General features: G+C 38.1%; 1 non-coding gene across 1 annotated transcript; it reads left to right on the top strand.

Moving 5' to 3' along the window:
- The first annotated feature begins 2,207 nt into the window (after positions 1-2,207).
- Positions 2,208-2,314, top strand: LOC123928465. The gene has a single exon (XR_006815712.1). It is a non-coding gene; the product is annotated as a U6 spliceosomal RNA (small nuclear RNA).
- The last annotated feature ends 3,266 nt before the right edge of the window (positions 2,315-5,580 follow it).

Raw genomic sequence — 5,580 nt, forward strand, 5'->3', positions numbered from 1 at the left:
AGAGAGTTTTGGGGTTTGCTAACCCAGCCTGGAAAGTACCCAAACTTCCTCCAATTCTTTAATTTAAATTATATGTTCTCTTTTGTTACAAAATTTGATGTAAAGCTTTCCCAAGTAAGGGAGGAGCCCAACCAAAGTTTAAATGAAATTCATATAAGTTTTAACACTCCGCTGCTATACCTGTCAGATCCCCACAGATGAGAGTTCAGATTTGTTCTCTGTTCAAAGAGGGGGCTAGAGATAAATCCTGTCTACTTTATACCTGTGAAAATCGGAGTAGTGGCTGGTTGATGATTTCTTTTTATTAAAAAAAAATTTTTTTTTGGAACTGACTGAATGCAAGTTGGTCTTAGCCAAATCGAAGCTGTGTTTTCTTTTGAAAGTTGTTAACAGAATTCCAAAACACATGGAGAATTTTTGAAACAATGGGATTCTATAAGAAATTGTTTGGTAGATTGAGTCATTCTCTCATTCATTCATTAATTCATGGCACTGTGACGAAGCAGTTAATAGTGTAAACTTTGTAGTCCAAATTTTGGACCCCAACTTTGCTAAATATGGGGCCTTATTTTGAATGAGCAAAACTCTTTGAGCCTGTTTCCTGAGTAGTAAAATGGAGATAACTATAGTGATAGTTACTTCGTAGTTCATTTAACAAGTGGAGTGAGCTCCAAGCATAAAGTTAGTACTCAATAAATGATAACTTATAAAGTCCAGCTATCTATCTATCCATCCATCCATCCATCCATCCATCCATCCATCCATCCATCTGTTCATCCTTGTATCTGTCAACTGTTTCCTGAAAACTTCCCATGAGCCTGGCCTAGGTACTAGGGATATGGTTCTCCATGTTTAGGTCTTTCGGTCTGGTTGTATATAGACAATTATAATACAGAATGGTTAGTGGTTTGATGAACATTAAGTAGAGAAAAAGCTCTTCTAATTCACCTGTGGAGGGTGGTGGTGACCTCCTTTCTCCTTCTGGGTGAAGAAAGATGTGTAAGCTGTGTTCACAGGAGTACATAGGATTAGGGATGGAAACTTACTTTGGCTTAATACAAGGGAGGTCTTTCTGGTAGGGATGCTGGAAGATAGAATAGGAGGCCATGGGAAGTAATGTTCATGTCACTAGGAGAGGAATCTAGCAAAGGCTGAGAGGTCAATTTGCAAACATGTTAAAGGCAGGTCTCAAGCGCTTGAATAAGAGATTGAGTAGATGACTTTTAAAATACAATTCTGAGAGTCTGTGATTCTTAGGGGATCTAGAAAGGCTTAGCTGAGCTTCTCTGAGGTGGCTAAATCAGAATGAGGCCTGGCTAATCTAGGCAATGTAGCAGCCTTGGTAATGAAGAATGACTACAATGAGGACATGTTCATGATATGATGGAACTAGTTTTATTTTTACTTTGAAAAATAATATAAGGTCCATGGATGCCTTTTCATTATAAGAAAATTAAAATATTATCAAAGCGTACGGTAAAAATAAAGTTTTCCTTTCCCCTCTTTCTGTCCCACCCTCCATTTTACAGCGCTCTCCCACTTTAATTCCACCCGCAGAGATAGTGACTTCACCTTTCATTCCCCATCTTTCCACACTTCTTTTCATTAATTTCTGTGCCTGTATGTGTTCATATACAAATATTTAGTTTTTCAAAAGCCATGAATGAGATCATACTATAAATACTATTCATTCTTTTTTTCATTTAGTACTTATTATGGAAATATATATAAATGTACATTGGATGATACATAAATATAAATGCTCATTTTAATGTTCATTTTAAAAGTCGCTTTCTTTTCAAGGCTGTGTTGTGTTCCATTGCATAACTGTAACATGACAGTAACATGACTTATAAGGCATTTCCATTGTATTCATCTTGTTGCTATTGTAAACATTGCTATAAGTGGACATCCTTATGGATACATTTATGTGTCCAAGTGCAAGTATTTTGGTAGGATAGGTTTTACAGATTCTCTGAAGTTGAATTACTCAACTAACAGGATGCACCCTGTAAATTCTGATGAATAACCTCCAGATCTCTTCCAGAATATTGAACCAGTTTATATTTTCACCATCAATGAAAGAAAGCAATAATTTAATCACAATATTTGTGAAATAATATTGAAGAAAACCAGAATATGTCACCCCAAAATGTGCCTCTTTGACATAAAAATTAGTTTGAGCTGAAGGCAATTAAGAAAGAGCAGCGCTTGCTTTGGCAGCACATAAACTGAAATAGGAAGGATGCAGAGAAGGTCAGCATGGCCCTGGCACAGGGACGACATGCAGATTTGTGAAGCATTAAAACACACACACACACACACACAAAAAAAAAACAAAAAAGAAGGAGCAAAGCTCCCCATCAGTCCAGAGATGGCAGTGGGAGAATCTGCAAACAAATCCTACTCCACTAGTTTCCTCCACATATTTACCCTCTCTCATTTCGCCACCTGTAGCAGCCTAAAACTTGGACCTGTCATTTCTCTCTGTATTATTGTCTTTAGTTGAAGATGCTGTGGAGCTGGAGTCCTGGGCTGCCCCATGGAGTTCCTTTAAGTTTCTCCCATGAGATGTGTACTGCCTGCGTTTGTAAACTGTTTTTCTCTTGTTAATTTGTCTTTTTTTCTAAAGAGCTCCAGCTTGAAAACTTAAGATGGGTGGAGGTAAATGTTCACCTTCCCTACAATATATTTTTCTTTTTTTTTTAAGATTTTATTTATTTATTTATTTGACAGCGAGAGAGAGATCACAAGTAGGCAGAGAGGCAGGCAGAGAGAGAGAAAGAGAGGGAAGCAGGCTCCCTGCCGAGCAGAGAGCCCGATGCGGGACTCGATCCCAGGGCCCTGAGATCATGACCTGAGCGGAAGACAGCGGCTCAACCCACTGAGCCACCCAGGCGCCCACCTTCCCTACAATATATTAACAGTCTTTTATTTTTTGGTTCATCTCTTAGGTAAAAATAGTTTCTAGTTGTTTTAATTTAAATTTGTATGATTACCAATAAGGTTGATTATCCTTTAATATATTACCTGGCAATTGGTACACCATCTGTGAATTACCTCTTTATATAGTTTGTCTATAAATATGCATGAGAAACACTTTATAATGGACATTAATGTCTTTTATGTGTATGCATATATGGCAGATACTTTAGTACAATGAATTATAAGTACATTTTAGTTTTTTTCTTATGGCCTCTGGATTTCAAATATTGATTTTTTTAAAAATATTTATTTATTTATTTATTTTAGAGAGAGGAAGTGAGTATGTGTGTGTGGGGGGGAGGGGCAGAGGGAGAGAGTGTCTTAAGCAGACTCTGCACTGGGCAAGGAGCCCGACTCCAGCTCACTCTCATGACCCTGAGATCACAACCTGAACCAAAACCAAGAGTTGGATGCTTAACCAGCTGTGCCACCCAGGCACCCCAAGAATGTTGATTTTTAATGTGTGCAATAACTATTATGTTGTCGCTGAAATAAGAGGTCAATACGTGCATAGGGAAATAAAACACACCATGATGTTCTTTGTTTTCAATCTCCTTTTCTACCACTTTCCTTCATTACTCTCTACTTTTAAGTTGCAGGGTACCACATCCCTTCTGCAAATGCTGTGGTTTATGAACTTCGGTGTCTAATTCATTGCACAGGCTATTTCCCTCTAGGAATATCTTTCTCATAGCCCAACCAGAGAACTTCTTTTCTTTTTTTTTTTAAATATTTTTTTTATTTGACAGAGAGAAATCACAACTAGGCAGAGAGGCAGGCAGAGAGAGAGGAGGAAGCAGGCTCCCTGCTGAGCAGAGAGCCCCATGCAGGGCTCGATCCCAGGATCCTGGGATCATGACCTGAGCCGAAGGCAGAGGCTTTAACCCACTGAGCCACCCAGGCGCCCCCAACCAGAGAACTTCTTTCTATTCATCCCCTCTGACTCATCACATGGCAGTTCCTTGGGTGTCAACTTCCATAGCCACTCTAGAAAATGGAGAGGAGAAATAATCCCCTCATTTGGTTGCTAGGGTTACATTACACTAAACAGGTAAAGTAGGATGCTGGCGTCATGGAAATTTCTCAGTAATTGTGTGTTGTCTCTCACCTAGTACCTGCTGCACCAAAAACTGTATCATTGCTTACGTATGCAGCCCAGTTTTCTGCTTCATTGCGAATTCCTGGTATACTGAGTTGTGTTTTTCTTCTTCAGCCTGTCTCTGGGCACTCAATATGCATGCAAAGGTTTCTCGTTGAGATCGATTGGTATCTCAATGGTTGATTGGTGGCATATATGGTTTTTTTCTGACAAAGAAAAATAATGCATTTCCTTTTCTTTTTTGCCTTTTTTCAAATATGAGCTGCTATCAAATTTAGAAAAAATATTGTGGTCCATTATAGTATTCAATTAATCTCGAGCACTTGGAAATCTCTGTTGTCATTGCTTCCTTTACTTAATTCCTTTTCTGTGTTTTTGCCTAATTGAAAAGTGTGTGCGCTCATAAGTTGCTTCAAACATTTCATTAGTATAATTTTTAAATATATAAATTGAAAAATGGGTAATACCTGATGGTTTCTGTCTATATTATTATTTATTTTTATCTCAGATAATCTTGTTACAGTGACAACTGTAACATAAAGCAAAGAAATTTGTCATGAATGACAAATGAAGGAAATGAAGGAAAATTGTCAGTTATTTGGAGAACAAATAATAGCAAAAATGTAAAATAGAAATTGAAAATTAACCACCCCTCAAACCTCAGTGCCAAGGGCATAATACCACAAGCATACATACTTCATGGGATATTATAATGGAAGTAATTGAACTTCAGATCGGATTCTGAGCATTCTGCAGTTAAGGTATAAAAGAGAAACAAAATTACTTACATGATGTTTATTGTCTTAAATTATCCCTTTTACTGATCCTTTCTTTAAATGTCTGTTCTTACTGGCAAATCCATGCTGTCTAAAGCATTTAATCTCAGTTTGTTTGCTGTGTGTTGGCCACATACCATCAACCAGATTGAAAGATTTTCAAGGGTAGGGATTTGCCTTTGCTGTTTTGGAATCATGAAGGGAAGGTGATTAGCAAACTGACATTGAAGGATTAGTACTAAAATGACAAAATCTGGCAATCTCCCAGAAGTATACAATTTAAATAGAAGATGGTGGCCAGGGAAGAGCAGTGTGCTGGATCTGAAACTCAGGTCTGTGTGACCCCACAGCATGTATGTTTAACCACTTCCTGAGCTACCTCTGCAGTGTTTCCATTGCTTGACTCATGTCAGGCAATCAGAATGGCAAAGAATCCAGAGCTCAGTTTTAGACTATGCTTTTTTTTTTTTTTTTTTTTTTAACTGCAGTGCTGGGTCTTTTTGCTTTAGGTTTTGGTGCTGAAAGAGTAAGTCACCCTATTCGTGGTTGCTGTCTGTGAGGTTTACTTGACAACCTGAGTTGCTGCAGTGGACACAGTTGCTTCAGTTGCCACAGAGGCTTTTCCTTCGCACTGCCTTTTTCTCTTAAGATTTACTCTATGAAAATGCCATATGTTCTCAATCAGCTTTTCTCCCTTGCACCTTTGGTTTAATAGGCTTC

The sequence above is a fragment of the Meles meles genome, chromosome 1, assembly GCF_922984935.1.
Source record: "Meles meles chromosome 1, mMelMel3.1 paternal haplotype, whole genome shotgun sequence".
In the NCBI taxonomy this organism is placed as follows: domain Eukaryota; kingdom Metazoa; phylum Chordata; class Mammalia; order Carnivora; family Mustelidae; genus Meles; species Meles meles.